Here is an 18,184-nt window from a genome sequence, read left to right as displayed (position 1 = left end):
TAATTGTGTGCTTTACCAATGGAAACTTATGGCAATCCCAAATCAAGTAAATCAGTTGATGCCATTTTCTTGTCCTGTGTCACACTAGGCAATTTGCAGAATATATTAAGTCATTTCTTAATGTTCCTGCACACTTAATTTATTACTCAAACTCACTGCCATTGAGTCGACGTTGCCTCATAGCTTCCTCACAGGACATGGTCCAACTTCCCCTGTGAGGTTCTGATCCTGTAAGGCTGGGAGTACAAAGCCCAGTTTCTCTCCTGTGGTTTTGAAACACTGCCCTTATTTCTGGATTGCGACCCAATGCTTAACCCCTGTTCCAGCAGAGCCCCTCAAAATCGTACAAGAATAAGTCAGAAGAATTAGTACAGTATCATCAAACATTTGTTCAGTCTATCCTCTGTCTAGGTTCATGCACATATAAGACAATATTTCCATCTCTTTTACCCATCCTCAGTTTATACCACATCAAAACAGTAGTTTATGCATCCCCAAGAAACTCAAATAGTGTTGCTTTTATATATTCTTTAACGTTAGGGAACAACAACAACAAAAGAAGTCTGAATCAGTAAGAGAGGGACAAAAAGATTGATAGTTAAAGATTTCTCAATGAGACTTAGAGAACAACTCTCCTGGCCCTCAAAGACAGAGCAGATGTATTGTCTTAATGGAAAACATTTCCTCTGGGAAACTTTCCTGGGCTTGAACTCACCAATGCCATTTGCAATTTTCTGTGTCCTACAATAAATAATCCGAAAACCGACTTGGAATCTGTAAAAACAGTTGTCATTGCCTTTTGAGTGGACCTTTCCGCCTTCAACTTCAGGTCCATCCAGCATATCCCCTTGGAAGTCACTCTCTTGCCAGTATTTTTGCTCTTTATGAGACTGCCAGTTTAATTTAATCAGTTTCTGTTTTGTTCGATGAAGTCTAAACCTTCATGGGGCTAGTATTCTATTGGTAGCTGGAGCACTTCAATTTATCACTCTATTATTCTCTGGTGTTAGCACTGGGCAAAGGAGCAATTGAGGTGTAGCGTGACTCTCCTTTTTCATACATATCCTCATGACTCATAGTTTTAGAATCCGACATTCAAAACTGGACTTTAAATGCTAGAACATATGTTTTTTACAGTGGTTCTCAGCCTGTGGGTTGTGACCCCTTTGGGGGTTGAACAACCCTTTCACAGGAGTCGCCTAAGACCACCGAAAAACATATTTCCAATGGTCTTAGGAACCGAGACTCCGCTCCTCTATCCATCTCCAGGCGGGTCCACCCACATGCAGATACGCCCACATACGAGTACCCGGCATGGAGACTGTTACCCATGCTACAACACACTTCAGGACAAAAGTTAATTTGTCATTAGAAATACATATTTCACCATATATAATTACATATTGTTTTTATAATGAATCACTATGCTTTAATTATGTTCAATTTATAACAATGAAAATACATCCTACATATCAGATATTTACATGAAGATTCCTCACGGTAGCGAAATTACAGTTAAGAAGTAGTAACACAAATAATGTTATGGTTGGGGGGGTCACCACAACATGAGGAACTGTACGAAAGGGTGGCGGCATGAGGAAGGCGAAGAACCACTGGTTTAGCGTCATGGGCATGTGAAAGGTTTGGTTTGACCTCAATAGCCTGTGTATTATGAGTAAAATATTGTTCTGAGCTGGAGTTTTTTTATCTGAAAAGAGTGGCGATTATTGAATCTTAGAAACACGGAGAATTTCACAACACCACGTTTATTGGATTATTGTTAGGACAAAGTGCATGACAGACAGTTGTCTATCGGGGACTTTGCTCATATAATTAGTGTCCCCAGTCAACTGACCTTGCATCCTCCCTGAGGGATTTACGAGCAGCCTCAATGTTGTGAGAAGAGCTTGGATAAAGAATTGCAAGTGGTCTCTAGAAGATGAAAATATCCCCTGACACATAGCCAGGAAGCAAGGACGTCAAGCCCTGTAATCACATGGAACTGACTTCCACCAATAGCTTCCATGACATCAGGATCTGATCCTCGCCCCCTCCCACCCGGATCCTCTAGCTTAGAACCCAGTCAGCCAACAATGTAAGTGTAAAGCTCTGGATAGACAATGAAAATTGAACCATACAGGACTTCTAAACAAACAAACCCAAACCAAAACCTGTTAGCTGATAAGGGAGAGTAAGCCTCTTCCTTTGTGGTAATTTATCAAGGAGTAATAAAAAAATTTTTAAAGAAGTAACATTTAAGTTCATTTCCTCTGTATCCCTCTTTAATTTTTGCTAGTGTTTCCTAATATTCATCTTTCTGCATTAAGAATAATCAAACTGACAAACACATAGGTTAAAATTAAAACCTATTTTTTTAGGTTGCAACCTCAATTGAAATAGTTTCTCAACCTATCTTTGAATCATTTGAATTTTTACTCTTGACTTTCTATAGATTTCCACTTGAATATTCAGCTATACAATTCTATGATTTTATTTAAGAAGAGAACATGTGCTTAATGTTGTGGGAAATGTGCTTAATCTCACTGTACTGTCTTGGCGACAGCAGGATAATGAGATACTGTCTCCAGGCGCCAACCGCTCTGCAGTAATAGATAAACCCAAAGGTAATGGTCTTTTCTTTTGGCCCTATCTTCAGTAATCGTACGTTCATTGATAGAACTCGATATTTCAATTCTCTTAACAGCTTACCTAAATGATATTTCATGCCCTGCCTCCATGATTCTCCTTCTCACTCTGTGGCCATTTCTCACCTCTTTCTCTCCTCTTTTCCAAAATTCAGTGTTTCTTTATCTGTTTTGCTTTGATTGTTTTGACTCATGGATTTCATTTATTCATTGTTTTCAATTATCACCTCTCTGGAGTACTTAACTCCTGACATGTCAGGCAGCTGGAGTGCTAGCTACATGTGTAATGTAGCAAATACTGATGACTTCTAACTTACTATTTTCTATTTTTATTCTCCTCAAGACACTGAATCTCCTGTCCTATTACTTTCCAAATATTTTCACATTGACACTGGGTTGCCAGTGTTGCCATTTAAAAAATATGTTTGTTTCCAACATTAGATTGGGTCAGGTAAATATTTTTAAAGTAATCATTATTTATCTGAAATTCAAATGTAACCAGGACCCTAGTATTTTTATTTGCTAAACTAGAAACTGTAGCTTGGTGTCCCTTGGCACCTTAAAGTCAACATGTTCACGCCAAAGTAATGTCTTCATTCACCATCTCTTCCATTTAGCAATTGTGATGTCTTTTATGTTAGCTTCATATAGCCACCAAGACTTGATGGCTCAAGGTCAAGCAAATAAAGTTGAATAACTTCAAGAAGATTGCTCCCTAAACCCCAAGAACGCCTGCTCGGGCTTTCAGCTCTGCTCCTCCTCTGCCTCCTCACTCTACTGACTTCCCAGCTACATCCTTTGTACTGTCTAGCCACCTTTGTTCTCCAGCGAAGTCAAATGATGGAGCCTTGGTAGTGCAGCAGTCAAACCATCAGCGGCTAACTGAAAAGTCAGCATTGGAACTTACCCAGGAGTTCTGCGACAGAAAGACCTGGCAATAACTGCCATACAGATTACATCCTCAAAAACTCTATGGAACGGTTCTCATCTGTCACATGGATCACACACATCAACTTGACAACAATTAATAACAACACAGAGATTAAAATAATAGTGGCCTACATCAAAGGGGGCTGATATTAGGCATAACAATATAGTCATGTAGAGCATTTATTCCACCACCTGAGAAGTACTCAGCAAATGATCAACAAAGACAGCAATCTTCAGCTCTTTCGTTTCTTTGTTATCCTTACATGAAAAGCCATGTAGCATGATGTGAATGTAGCTATGATATGATTTCTAATTTCTGTTACTAACTCTTCCAGTGTAGATTTAAAATATTTGCATGAGGATCTCTGTGACCCATACAATGCAGTATCCCTGTTTCTGCCGCAACATAAACCTTTGTCTCAAAAATATATTCTTGGGTTTAAAAAATATGCTGCTTCTCTAATTTAATAAAATTTAGCATAATATGCAACCCCTGACATTCAAGCACATCCACAAATTGTGCCCCAATTTCCTGGGGATTTGTAGTTTAACAAAAATTTGACTTTCTGGTTGAAATTTCACAATGTAATCTTTTTTTTTTGCTTTTGTAACTGTATGTAATCTCATATTTGTAATCTCTGTATGTAATCCATATTTTATCACTTTCTGACTATTTTGGGTATAATTTAATGGTATTTAACACAATATGCTTGGTCCTAATACTATTATCTTTACCTACATTTTTGTTTTATTTCAATTGTGTTTTCTCTATAAAAATGTCATTCTATTAAAAATAAAAATATATTGCAATATAAAGTAATTATTAAATTATATTTGTTGTCCTATTTCTCAAGTATAGCAATAGTTAACCTCTATAGTGTGAGTACTATAATATCATATACATAATTACACATAATTAATACATTAGTTCTCCCTAAAACCTATGAGGGAGGTGCTATTATTTTTCTCATTGAAGAAGATGAGCCATGAAAACGGAAAGGTTTCACAACTAGTAAACTTTTTGTTGATTCTCGGCAAAGCATAATAATATATCATTAAAAAGATAATTGGTGAGTGTCTTTTGTTTTGTTTTTTGTTCTTATTCAGGAAACCACATGGATTAACTAATAACATACTGTTTCATAAAAAAACTCATGTTCTTTCTTTACAGATACCACTGTATTGATGTCTTGATTGTAATAAGGCATTTTTTAATGACTTTCAGAATATTTTCTGAGTACTTAGGGGAAAAGATGGCTGACAAAGATACTAAATATAAGGATAATTATATAAAAATGTCTTATTACAGAGAGTCATATACAAATAAAAAAAGGAGGAGAACTTTGGATGAACATGTAAGATCATTCAGAATGCTGTATCAGAGCTTTTGAATTTGTCAGCATCCTGTCAATGTATTTAATAGAGGTAATGAAATGAGAATAAAAGAAAAATAATAAGATGTTCAATGGCAATGTCCAAATCCAAAAGAACTTTGATAAATTGATATTTCAAATGAATAAAATAAATTAAATAGCTAGAAATTCTATTTCAATTTTTAAAGCCATCTGTACAAGTGTAAAATGAAAAAGGCCAGGCTTACAATTCATAGGCATTTACATGAAAATGTAAATTCATTTGCACCATTGTGGACCTCAGTTAAAGGAAGAAAGAGACCTACCATAAACTGCTTTGGTCAGACCACATTTGGAGTTGTATGCGCTGCCTCAAGTTTCATATATTAATTATCTGATTATCCCTTTGGAATAAATTTAAGCTAAAGAAGAATCCAAGAGTCATGCCATGCCTGAAGGACACAGGTAAGTACAGTGTAAATATGAGAAGACAGAGGAAAGGGCATGCCATCTGGTCTATATTCACTCATAGGCCTGTACTCTATCGCACTTTCAATGACAGTTTTTTAGGGAACAGCTGACCAGGCGTTTCTTCTGAGGCACCTCTAGGTGGACCCAAATGTTCAGTCTTTTTTGTTACCAATTGAGAGTTTTAACCATTGTCAACATGCTAAGAGTATAAGAAAGCATCAACCATACCTTCAAATATTCAAAGAGCCTTTAAAAGATGTGATTGGAGGGGATTGGGTGGAAATATAATTTGAAAATTACTTATGATAGTAAATTTGAGAGAATTTAGGGGTGAAGACAAGAAATATAACTATGAAATATTGTTGCATAACAGGGGAAGGTTCCCATGTTAGGGGGTGCAACTGAGGCAGGCAGAGGCTGCCATGAGAATTGGAAAGGGGAAGGAAGAACCCAAGGTAGAGGGCAAGGCATTCCAGGGATTAAATTACTGAATTTGGTAAGATGGGTAAAATGCCTGGCAGTCTTTGACATAAGCATTCTAAAATATTTCTTCACAAGCTCTCCCTACTTTTCCTACTTAGTTCATTTATCCTCAGCATTGTATTGCTTTTTTGTCATATGATTCAGTCATGGCTATGACTTCTTTGTTTATCACCCAGAGAAAATCCTTTGAATGATACTGAAAATTGCTAGTAACTCAGAGGTTTTCAGAGAGTATAGGGAAACAGTGAATATTTTTATTTCTTTTCAAATATAAAATGCAAATGTATTTATTATGTAGTTTTCCAGAGCACAAATAACATCCTATATCAAGCTATATCTATTTTCCTTTTTGCCAAAGCCATGATCTGTAATGAGGACCTTGTATTGTATCCCTCTCACAATACTCATTTCTCCTATAGATAAATAACTCTTCTTTGTTTTCTTCAAGGCAAGAGCAATGTATCATTTTAAAGTCTTGCCCTTTCTGTTGTGGTTTTTATGAAAGTAGTTTTAAGGACTTTTCATTTGTGAATTGAATTTGGATGCTCGTAATAGGTATTTAACTCGGCTACTGCAATCTGAGCAAGAAATAAACAACAAACCAAGATTCAAAGAAGAGAATTTATAAGAAACTAACACTGCCTGCTTTGTGGGTAAAGAGGTGTGTGCTTAAGTATAATTTAGGCTCTTTGACTGTGTGTTTCAGGAGAAATATGTGGCCTTCCACTCCCATAAAGAGGTACAGTCTTGGAAACTCACTGGGGCAGTTCTGCCCTGTCTTAAAGGGTCACTAGGCGTTGACATCGATTTGGTGGCAGTGAGTGAGTTGGCTGTGTGTTTCCTGACACTAAGCAGACCTTTAAACTTACAGTGATAAAGAATGTACATGCTGAGAACAGACTGAAGCCATATTCTTTGATTGCATCGGAGACAATCTTAACTGGATCTGCCTGGGCTTACTAGAGTAAATGAGTTGTACTCGCCTAACATGGCACTGTCTTCAGGTACTGCAACATGTCCAAGTCACATAGTGATAATTTGTAAAATTATTTGAATTATGCTTGGTAATATGTGATGGTTGGTGATTTGGAATTATTGAACTAGGGGGTGGTTCTATGGATTATTATCTTAAAGTAGCTTTCAAGAATGGTAAAAAGGTAGATTGTGAGGAGATCTGGGATTCTGAAATTGAGAGAGGGTACAAAATAATAATTTAGGCCTGTGCTGGAACGATGGCCAATAAGGGGAGTGATCCTGGGAACAATCCAGCTTTGCGCTGTAGTGCTCTCTGTACTGAGGAGACTGCTGGTCTAGTAATGTAGCCCTGTGTCGGAGCAATATCCACGTAAAAGAGCAGATTAAAGAGAATAGTTCACGCCTGTGCTGCATTGTGTCACAACAGGAAAAACAGCCTCTTGGAAAGATTATTTAGAAGAACACTACCAACCTTTGCTATCTACTATGTCTATTAGATAAGAGCATATGATAATCATCCACCATGGCAAAGAAGCTGACAGTCTTGATAGGAGTGTAATACAAAATGACTCTTTCCATGTCAGTTGAGAATATTAAAACTGCTGAGTAATTTCTAAGGGAGTTTTGTGGGAAAAGCTTCTTGACCTGAACTGTGGTAAGTCACTGATAATGAATTAAGCAACACCGATCTGCGAGGCATGTATCAGGTCAGAAGATGTGATCAAGCCATGGGTCAACTTGTACTTTAGAGGGTCTGTCCAGTGTCAGTGGATAAAGGATAAGACTCCAATCCTGTCAGATCTTGGAGAGTTAATTCCACTCACCCGGTGCCCTCTATAAGTTATTAATGTCAATCAGTGAATTTCTAGGGTTACTTCAGAATCAGGTGCTGGTATTTGAATTCCAAAGAAAATGTTTCTGCTTCATATTGTAACATATGTGTCACTTTTTAATATCCACTCTAAAAATAGATATTAAGTGGTTAACATTTACTGCTGTGTTCTGTCCCGAAAGGGGCCTCAGTAATGCGTGGTTAAGCACTATGCTGTTAACCAAAGGACGGCTAGACGAAATATGGGGCAATCCCCTCCCACAAACATTTACAGACTTGGATAGCGGAATGGATAGCTCCATTCTCGACTCCAGGGCCATCGAGGTGCAATCAATCCAACGGCATATTTTGCTGTTATTGCTACTGTCACAAAAGCTTGGTTGGACAATTAAGAGGAAACTGAACAGCGATCTATCTTAGAAGAAATACAACACGAATGCTCCTTAGAAGCATGGATTGTGAAACTTCATTTCACTTACATTGGACATGTTTTGGGCAGTCTCTGGACAAAAGCATTATGCTTGGGAAAATAGAAGGGCAGAGGGGCAGTAATCCTCAACAAGAGGGGATGACACTGGTGAGTGCAGTGGTGGCTTGGACGTTAAAACAATTGTGAGTGTGGTAGTTATATAATTGTCAATTTGAGGATTAAGTGTGTAGGGGTGGAGGCTAGTCTGTCAATCAGGTCATAGCCAATGAGGCTTCTGTGTGGGCACACCCTTCCCCTAAGGATTCTGGGAAATCTGGTACTTCCTCCTTGGAGGTGGGAGACTATCTGCTCACTCCCTGGAAGACATAGCAGCTGACAAAACACATGGACCCACCCTCATGCAGGCCTGGGTACTGGAGAGGCCATGCAGAGACCCCTGCCAGCGCTGATATACTTACAATGCCACTGGATCTACAAGACTCCCACCCACTGGCCGGTTATCTTCCTGCATTTGGCATCATTGCATGTGTTTTGTGAGTCTTAAGAGGATTTTATAGATTGGTAATATCAGACTTATGGATTTGATCTGGACTGGGCTGGGATGTTTTCTCAATGTTCAATTGCCCTTGAATATAAATCTCTTTCTTATACACATATGGACTTGTTTCTCTAGTCTGCCTAGACCAACACAGCAGGAATAAGCAAGGATGAACATTGTTTTGTTCTATTGTACAGAAGGTCACTACACAGGGTCACTCTGCATTGGAACCAGCTCAAGGGCACTTAAAAACCCCAGTGAATACAGATAGCAGCCCTAGTGGTTTAGGAAATTATGCTTTCAGTAGTTGTTTGGTCACATCAGCCGCTCTGCTAGGCAAAGATGAGGACTTCTGCTTCAGTAAACAGTTATGGTTTCAATAACCTAAGGGGCGGTTCTAAACTTTCTATAAAAGTCATTATGTGTCAGAATAGACTCTCTGACAGTTGGTTGATTTGGGTAGTGAATAAGCCACTCTCACTACCACTAAATCAACTCGTAGCTATCGTATAGGACAGGGTAGGGAGTTTCTGCATCTCTGACTCTTTAGGGAAGTAGAAAGCTTCATCTTTCTCACAGGGAGTGGCTAGAGATTTGCAACCGCTCATCTTGAAGTTAGCAACCCAACAGTAACCGCTGCACCACCAGGGTGCCTTTGGTAGGGAATCTCTCAAAGCTCAATCTCACTGCTATTGAGTCAATGCTGACTTCTGGTAGGTTTCCAAGTCTGTAACTGTTTAGGGGAGTAGGGAGTCCAGTCTTTCTCCTGAGGAAGCCACCTCTTTCTGCTGGTGGTTTCCAACTGCCGACCATGAGGATCCCAGCCCAACGCATTCCCACTACACCACCACCGCTGCTTTGGGAGTGAATAGGGTAGGGAATTTAACAAACAGGCTTCAACAGGGAGCCCTGGAGGCACCGTGGTGACATTGGGGTCACAAACCCTGGTTGGGTTACATATCTACCAACTGCCCCGCAGGAGAAATATGGAGCTTTCCATTCACAGGGAAGTTCTACCCCATCTGTTACACTGGCTATGAGTTAGCATCAACTCTGTGACAGCAAAAAAGAAGGAGAAAAAATGAACAAAAACCTAGTCACATAGTGGCTTAGACATTGAGCTGCTAGTCACAAAGTCCATGGTAAAAACCCATCATCCCCTCTGCAGAGAGGATGATGAGTCTGTTTGCTCAGTACATACATAAAGTCTATTAAACTCAAGGCACAACTGGCTCTCAAATCCCCAGCCAACACAGTGAGGTAATTGATGTACAACCAATGTCAGTTATAATGACAGCGGTTTGTGTTTGTTTGTTTTTATTGTTTTCCTCTCTTTAAGAAATATTTGGAGAGTGATGCCCATTTTATTGAGTATTGCAAACATTCTGCTTTGCTAACATCAAAGCTGTGTGCTGCAGAGAATCTGCCAGTCTTCGGGAACCCAATTAAACAGGGTTATTGTTGTTGTTAAGGGCCGTGGAGTTAGTTACAACCCACAGCAACACCCACCCCCCCACCCTGTGCACAACAGAATGGGACGCTGCACCGTTTTGTGACATCCTCACATCCTCGACATTGTTCGGATGCTTGGGCCCATTGTGCAGCTACCTTTTAATCCATCTCATTGAGGGCCTTGCTCGTGTTTTGGTGTCCCTCCACTTTACCAATCATGGTGTCCTTCTCCAGGGACTGATCTCTTCTGATAACATGTCCAAAGTGTGTCAGACTAAGCCTTCCTAGACAAATGCTTTTTCTCCTAACAGCCCAAGGTATTTTCAATGTTCTTCTCCAGCACCACAGTCCAAAGGCATCCATTCTTTTTAGGTCTTCCTTATTCAATGTCCACCTTTCACATTCACATGAGGCAATTGAAAATACCGTGGCTAATAGCAGGCACATTTAGTCCACAGTTACACCCTTGGTTTTCAATAATCTAAAGAGGTCTTCTATAGCACCTTTTACGCAATGCAAGTCATTTTGACTGCTGCTTCCATGAGCAATGATTGTGGATCCAAGCAAGTCAAAATCCTTCACAACTTCAATATTCTTCTCCACTCATCCTGCTGTTACCTACTGATCCAGTTGTGAGTATTTTTGTCTTCCTTACATTAAATCTTAATCCACACAGAACACTGCAATCCATCATCTTCATCAGCAAGTGCTAGAAGTAGTCCTCACTTTTAGCCAGCAAGATTGTGTCATCTGAGTATTACAGGTTGTTAATAAGCATTCCTCTAGTCCTGATGTCACATTCTTCTCAATATTAGTCAGATTCTTCAATGATTTGCTTTGACTACAGATTGAATAAGTGTGTTTGAGGGATACAATTCTGTCACACCCTTTTCATACCTTTCCTGATCTTAAACCATGTGCTGTCCCCTTGTTCCATTTACACAACTCCCTCTTGATCCATTAACAAGTTCCACATGAGCACAATGAAGTGTTTGGGAATTCCCATTTTTCTAAAGGTGATCCATAGTTTATTATGGTCCACACAGTTGGATGCCTTTGACTAGTCAATAAAGCACAAGTAAATATCTTTCTGGTATTCTCTCCTTTCAGTCAAGATACCAAATAAAAAATGCTAGAAGTCAAATAGGTGGGGCAAAGTCAGAGGTAATGAGGAAGCCAAGCACTGGTCAAAAACTACCATTTAGTTCTATTTGGCAAAGTTGTATTGAGTAAAATATTTTTTATAATATAATGATTATTTTACTTACATCTCGAGTTGACTGAGCTTTCAAGGGTCATGCAAAATATTCTTGTACTCTTCTCAACTCGACTCCTGTGTCTTTGTTTCAAAAACTGTTGGCATTGACTTATGACAGTGCTTTTATTCCTTCATAATCGTTACGACATCAGTAACAGGAGAATTTTAGATAAATTTTCAGTCATCTGGTTTGTATTTTACACTTAAACAAGGCATACATCTTGTCCCTTTGGCATTGTGGGTTTAAGTGTTGGACTGATAAATGAAAGGTCAGAGTTTGAAAATACAAGCCACTCTGAAAGCAAGATGAAGCTGTCTGCTTCTATAAAGATTGACAGCCCTGGAAACCCTATGGGGCAATGATACTTTGTCCTGTGGGCTACCATGAGTTGGAATGAACTAGACAACCACAAATTTGAGGTTTAAAAAAAAAAACTTTTACTCTAAGCATATGTTGAATGTTTCCTCTTAAATGGTATAAGCATTTTGATTTCAACATGTCCTCGATTAAGCAAATTGTATTATCTCCAACATATGAGCATTCTACCTTATGGATTACTTTACCTTATACTATGGAATCCCTTCATTTAAGCAAGGTGTGTTTTTTTATGTACTATATATTTTACCTCCTTTACATGAGTATCAGTAATGGCATCTACTTTATATGACTGTTGCTGTTGTTATATTGCCTTCAAGTAGGTTCCCACTCAAAGACCCAATGTACAACAGAATGAAACATTACCCAGTCCTGTTTCATCCTCATAATTCTTTTTATGTTTGAACTGATTCTTGCAGTCCTTGGGTCAACCCATCGTGTGGCGGTCTTCCTTTTTGGGTTGCCTTCTACACTACCAAGTATGACGTCATTCTCCAGAAACTGATGTTCCCTGATAATATGTCCACAGTACATGAGACAAAGTTTACCCATCCTCACCTCTAAGGAGCATTTTGGCTGTACTCCCAGGACAGATGTGTCTGTTATTTTAAAAATCCATAGAACTTTCATTATTCTTTGCCAACAACACAATTCACACTCATCAATTCTTTGGTCTTCTGTATTTGAAGTTCAAATGTTATATGTAAAAGAGGCCATTGAAAATACCATGGTTTGTGTCAGGCATGGCTTAGTTCTCAATATAACCTCCTTGCTTTTCCACACTTTAATAAAGTCTCGTGACTCAAATTTACCTGATGCAATGCATCACGTCATCTCTTCACTACTGCTTCTGTGAGCTTTGAGGGTGGATGCAAGCAATTCGAGATCCTTGATAACATCGATGTTTTCTCCATTTTATCTATTGGTTCAGTCGTGAGGATTTGGGTCTTCTTTGCATTGAATTCAATCCACACTGAGGCTGTAATCCTTGATCTTCATCAGCATGTGCTTCAACTCCTCCTTCCTTTCAGTTAGCTAAGTTGTGTTAGCTGCAGAACACTGGTTGCTAATAAACCTTCCTCCAATTCTGATACCACTCTCTTCGTATTAAACAGTTTTTCTAGATATTTTCTCAGTATGTAGATTGAATAAAATGAGAATACAACCAGAACATACACCTCTCCTGATTTTAAATCTTGCTCCAAGTACAAGTTCCACATGAATACAGCTAAGTGCTCTGGAATTCTCCTTTTCCTCATAGTCTGTTATGGGTCACACAGTTAAATGTCTTTGCTAAATCAAACAAACCTATATAAATACCTTTCTGGTGTTCTCTTCCTTCACCGCAGGTCCATCTGACACCAGCCATGACATGACTTGTTCAACATCTGCTTCTGATTTAACATGAGTATCTGACAGCTCCTTGTCAATGTAGTCCTGCAAATCTTCTTAGACCATCTTCAGCAAAATTTTAATTGCATGTGATATTAATGATCTTATCCTCTAATTGCAAGCTCAGTAGTTCAAAGCCACCAGCAGCTCAGTAGAAGAAATTTGAGGTTTTCTACTCCCGTAGTGTTACCGTCTCAAAACTACACAGGCAGTTCTGCTGTGACATAGAGGTCATGATGAGTCAGTTTGAACTCGATAGCAGTGAGTTTGGTGAATTTGGGCTCTATAATTTACACATTCTGTTACACTATCTTTCTTTGGAATGGGTCCAGATATGGATCTCTTCCAGTCAGTTGGCTAAGAAACTGTCCTCTAAATTTCTTGGCACAGATAAGTGACCGCTTAAAGTTCTTCATCAACCTTGAAAACATCTCTCTTGGTGTTCTGCCAATTCGGGAAGACCTGTGTTTGACTAACGCCTTCCATGCAGCTTAAACCTTTTCCTCCAGTACCATGGATTTGGGCTAATAGTACTCTTTCAGTGGTTGAATGTTGACCAGTTCTTTTTGAAACTGTGACTTTGCAGTCTTTTCTATCTTCCTTTAATTCTTCCTGCATCATTAAGTGCTTTGTTCATGGAAACTTTAATTTTGCACCTTGAGAATTGTACTTTTTCAATTTCGTTCTTTTAGTTTAAGATATTTTGAATGCGTCCTTCCTTTTTGGTTTTCAAAGTCATTGCGCATTTCATTATGATAATTTACTTTGTCATCTTGAGCTGTCTTTGAAATTTTCTGTTAGGTTCTTTGACTTTATGATTCCTTCCATTTGTCTTAGCACCTCTTCAGTCATTACTGTTCAGTATGTCAAATCTGTTCTTAAGATGATCTCAAAATTCATATGAGAAATGCCAGCTCTCATGAATTGGTTTCGGTTTTCTTCAGCTTCAGTCTGAATTGACATGTCAGAAATTGATATGTTCCCACAGAGGTAGTAAGTTTGATTTCTTTGTATCCCATTTGTAAACGGACATATATACTACTGCCTTTCATGTTATTTTAAACAATATTGGGCATGAAGAAATGGTTTTCCTTGCAAAATTCTATCATGTTTTCTCCAGCTTCATATCTATCCCCAACATCATATTTCTCAATAACTATTTCTTTGTTGCTCCAACTTTTGCATTCCATTCACCACTAATAATGAGTGCATCTTGATTATATGTTTGATCTCTTTCATACTGAATATGTTGATAAGTTTCTTCAATTTTGGCATCATTAGTTTTAGTGGTTGATCCATAAGTTTGAATAACAGTTGTATTGACTGGTCTCCCTTGTATGTGGAAAGATTTTATCCTATCACATACAGCATTGTGCTTCAAGAATATCTGAAATATCCTTTTTGAAGATGAATGCAAACACATACCTCTTGACTCTATCATTCCTGACATTGTAAATCATACTATTTTTCTCAATCAAAATAGCCAATACCTGTTCATTTCAGTTCACTATTATCTAGAATATTGATCCTTTGGTATTCCATTTATTTTTTGACCAGTTAAAATATTCCTAGGTGCACATTTCATCCATGACAAGATATAGCCTTACTGTTTCTATAATCTGATTTCTAGTTGAGTCCTACTGTACTTTAATTCCATAATATTATACATTCTCTTACATAGAACACTCATTTATGAAAAAACATAACTAATTAATAATTCCATCATATAAAAGTTTTTCAGCAAATTTCTATGCAATAGATTTCATACCTACAAGATTAAAAGAGTAAACAAAATAGAGAAAGAAATGAAAGTGGGAGAGGAATAGAGTAATAAAGGCAATGTTAGAGACTTGCCTTCAGTTTCTAGCTAATGTACCTCCCATGCAGCCACTGCATTTGTCAGCATTGTTATGATGCTGAACAGAGGAGTTTACTGTCTAGAACAGATTTGGATAAAAGGCCTGGTAATCTACATTCAAAATTCAAATAAAGAAGCCCTATGGCTTTGATCAAAGAGCTTGATCCCCAACTATAGGATGATAAAGATCAGGCAGCATATCATTTTGTTGTGCATGGATTTACATAGAGAGGGCCAACAATGATACCTAGGAACAACAACAACAACATATAAACAGACGAAAAAGAAACATGCAATATACATTGCTAGAAAATAGCAGAAGCACATAAACATTAGTTTATATACTGTTCAGGAAATGTATCTTAGAGAGGGTGATATAGAAAGCTAAAGAAAAATGTACAATTCATAAATTATCTTTTCCTAATGGAATATAATCTATGCAAAAACTCAGTGTGGATAGTTTTGCAAATATCCAAAAGCCTTCAGAATGACATAAGCGCAAACTCGATTTCTACATGCACAAAGGCAACCACTTCAAGAAGTTTGTCTCTGTTCCCAGAGAAAGACGTTATACTTCATATCCGATATGAAGTATAGGATACACCCCATTGTGATATGTTCCCTTTTAACAATTACATTATTTTGGTGTACCTTGTGATTTGTTTGCATATTTGCGGTGCTTCTGAGATTGGATTGAAATAGGGAGGAGTGGAGATTTGGTTGTGAACCAATCTAAACGGCATGAAACAATGAAAGTGGAGAATTTGCAAGCAGGGTTTCTGAATTTGCATCCAATGAGTGAGAGTTTTGTAGGTGGATATGAATGCAGGTCAGGACTCTGAGGCAGAGATTGATTAACCTCTCATAAGTATTAATTTCTACAAATTACTGAGATCTAGGTAAGAAATACGATGACCTAAAAGAACCTGGCCCATTATGGTTAAAGTAAGAAGAAAGTAGATGAAATAAAAATAAATTTCTGTGTTTTCCCACCTTCAATCTTCAATAAAGAAAGTTGATTTACTAATTCAATATTTTTGCACTTCATTGATACCGGTGTAAAAGTTTAAAAACCAACTTATTATACACAATTTAACACCCTGAACAACTTATTTTAACCACATGTTATATGCAGCTGCTATAGACACGCCCACTTACTCAGAATGCTGTTTCCTGATTATTGAAAGAAACAACAGGTAGATAACTTCTCCACAATAAAGGAGACAGCAGTAAGTGGTCTTTTGAAGTGTGCACATCTGAAAATTCTAAATAGAAATTGGAAATACCTGTTTTGATTAATAGATGCCGTAGGGATGGTTCCCACTGACAGGATATATGACACAACAAATTGTTGCCGGTTCTTGTGTCAAATCACAATTGTTGCCATGTTTGCATACATTGTCAATCAATTGCCATGATGGTCTCTTTTTCTTCAAGCACGATGTCCTTCGCCAGGGACTGGTACAAAGTATGGATGAAGTCGAACCATCCTTACTTCCAAGGAACATTCTGAGTTAATGTCTTCTAGGACATATTTGTTCATTCTTCTGGAATCCCGTGACAGATTTAATATTCTTAGCCAGCACTTATAATCCACAGACACCAATGTTCTGTTTCTTTCACAGGCGTATGAAAATATCATGGCTTCTCTTAGCTGCACCTCAGTTCTCAGTTTGGTATCTTGGTATTTTAACACTTTAAAGAGGTCATTTACAATAGATTTTCCCAAAGCAGTTTGCCTTGTTGGTTGCTGTTCTCAGAAGCATTGATTGTGAAACATCGTAAAATAAAATTCTTTACATTAGTATTTTCTTCGTGTCATGTTACATATTGGTCCAGTTGTAAGAATTATTGTTTGTTTTCTTGTTGAGGCGTAACCCATACTGAAGATGGGAGTTTCTGATTGTCAAAGCCGCAGGGCTCTAAGCCCTCTTCACTTTCAACCAGCTAGGTTGCCTAGCCAGAGATCACGGGTTGTTGATGTGTCTTCATTCAGTGCTGATACCTCACTCTTCTTCATCTAACTCCGGAATTATCTGCGAGATCACAATGCTCCTGAGTTTCACTCACTCACTCACTGTCCTGTGTCAATGACATTTCATGCTGACCCTATAGGACAGGGGAGAACTGCTTCTGAAAGCTTAAGTATCTGAAAAGCTTTAACTTAAATATGTATTTAATTTTATTTTTATAAATTTTATAATACAAATATAAATTTATATAAATACAACATTTATAGAATTTTATTTCTATAAATATATAATTTTATTTATATAAAATTCACATATCATACATGCCCATAGTTCAGTCACTTAAAAAAAGTATTTTATATACATCATCACAATCAATTCTAGTTCTCCCTTCCCCCTCCCACAACACATTCACTATTTGCTCCCCTCTTCCTCCCCACCCTCTTTTCCTGTGAAAACATCATATTAGTATTCTCTATGGATCCACTCCTTCTGTGCTTCATAAACTGGGGAAACTAACAGAAATTACATGAAAAAAATGACAGAAAAAATAATATAAAAATCAAGTTAAAAATAAAGAGTAAGAAAAGAAAAGACTACCGGCAATATATTTTAAAAGCCGGAGAGGGAATCTCTGGCATGCAACAAGCAAGAAATATTTAAACTTCGAGCAAATTCAGCTCAGGTCAAGAGGGAGGTCATCTGACCAGGAATCATAATATGCCATAGTAACGCTCCATTTGTAGACGGCTGTGTAGGGCAGTGGGAGCCCAAACTCCATCTGCGGAGTAGCTAGTCAGATTAAGCCTCTGGCTGGTCCCCTCTGGCCACAGTTCCGAGACAAGAGCATCTTTGATATCAGACAGGCTGTAACCCTTTCTAGGAGGAGAAAGTGCAGTCTTTCATGCGCGGAGCTTCCTGGGTATTTCAAACTACTGATCTTCCAGATTGCAGTCCAAGGCATAACCACTACACCACCCAGGCTTTTGAATGAGTATAGTGAAAGAATAAAACGGTAGCACACAGTTCTCTGATTTAAACCGTGCAGCTCCTTCTTAGGCGGTTAAAATAACTGCCTCTTGAGCTTTGCATAATTACTGCATAAGCTTAATTAAAAGTTCCGGAATCGCTATTTTTCAGTGTTACTCAAAATTTGTACCCCAATGTTACTATAATTTGTTATGAGCCGCACCAGGATAATGCTTTCGCAGAGTGCACCGGT

The sequence above is a fragment of the Tenrec ecaudatus genome, chromosome 4 (genome assembly GCF_050624435.1).
Source record: "Tenrec ecaudatus isolate mTenEca1 chromosome 4, mTenEca1.hap1, whole genome shotgun sequence".
Classification (NCBI taxonomy): domain Eukaryota; kingdom Metazoa; phylum Chordata; class Mammalia; order Afrosoricida; family Tenrecidae; genus Tenrec; species Tenrec ecaudatus.
This window is presented reverse-complemented; position numbering follows the sequence as displayed.